We start from the raw sequence: 1,311 nt of genomic DNA on the forward strand, positions 1-1,311 counted from the left end.
CTGCATCGACTTCCAGAATACCTGCTACCTTGCCAGGCATCATCCTCTGAGTTGGGTTTTGATGCTCATTTGCAGCCATAGTCTCGATAAGATTATAAGCCTCAGTATAGCTTTTAGCCCATAAGGCGCCTCCAGCTGCTACATTGAGCATGGGCCGAGAGTGGGCCCCCAAACCATTATAGAAACCAGTGATCACCATCCAATCGGGCATTCCATGATGTGGACACTTTCTCAACATTTCCTTGTAGCGTTCCCAAGCTTCGCACATAGATTCTGTAGGTTGCTGCGCAAACTGAGTAAGAGCACTCCTCAAAGCAGCAGTCTTTGCCATCGGATAAAACTTCACCAGAAACTTTTGCGCAAGATCTTGCCAAGTAGTGATGGACCCAGCTGGTTCAGAATGTAACCAGTCCTTAGCTTTGTCCCTCAGTGAGAATGGGAAAAGCCTCAGCTTGATAGCCTCATCAGTCACTCCATTATACTTTAAAGTGCTGCAGATCTTGACAAAATTCCTTATGTGCATGTTGGGGTCTTCAGTCGCAGCTCCTCCAAAAGAAACAGAATTCTGCACCATCTGATAGTGCCCGGCTTGATTTCAAAGGTGTTAGCTTGAATAGCCGGATGAAGAATGCTTGACTGAATGTCATCAATTTTAGGCCGAGAAAAGTCCATAAGAGCTGGATCAGCCTGAACAATACGATCACCCATGATTACTGGTTCTTTCTGCTCAGTTCCTGAATCCGAATCTTCAAAATCTATCTTTTTCGGAATATCAAGAACTTCGTCTGTCTCCTCAGCTGTATCTAAAGTCCTCTTGCGAGTACGAGAACGAGTTTGCATAAACGCTCGCTTAAGTACCTGAAACACAACCAGAAACAATAAGTAACAACTACGTCCTAATCACTGAGTCCTAATGACCAATGATGGTAAGTACATAAACTAAACAAATACGCCGAGTCCCCGGCAGCGGTGCCAAAAACTTGTTAGGGCGAAAACACGCGCTAATATTCACGCAAGTATACGCGTTCGCAAGTAATATAGAATACTTTCTAGTTCGTTCCCACAGAGACTCAGACTAATTATTGTTTCATTAAACTCACGCACCAACATATGATTACTTCTCAATGTTAAGACACTAACACTTAGAATTGTTGACTAAATATTAACTACAATTAATTACTTAGTTTATCACTTAAATAACACTTCAATTAACAATATTAAAACACTCATGAGATCACAACTTCATTATTACTTCCTTCAATAGTTATTATTATTACCTTAGCATGTGACAGTGATGATATTAATCGAATA

At 41.3% G+C, this 1,311-nt stretch overlaps 1 non-coding gene across 1 annotated transcript; it reads left to right on the top strand.

Annotated features, from left to right (window-relative positions):
* Nucleotides 1-209: 209 nt before the first annotated feature.
* Nucleotides 210-316, top strand: LOC141709669 (small nucleolar RNA R71). The gene has a single exon (XR_012570234.1). It is a non-coding gene; the product is annotated as a small nucleolar RNA R71 (small nucleolar RNA).
* Nucleotides 317-1,311: the final 995 nt, after the last annotated feature.

The sequence above is a fragment of the Apium graveolens genome, chromosome 2 (assembly GCF_009905375.1).
Source record: "Apium graveolens cultivar Ventura chromosome 2, ASM990537v1, whole genome shotgun sequence".
Lineage (NCBI taxonomy): Eukaryota > Viridiplantae > Streptophyta > Magnoliopsida > Apiales > Apiaceae > Apium > Apium graveolens.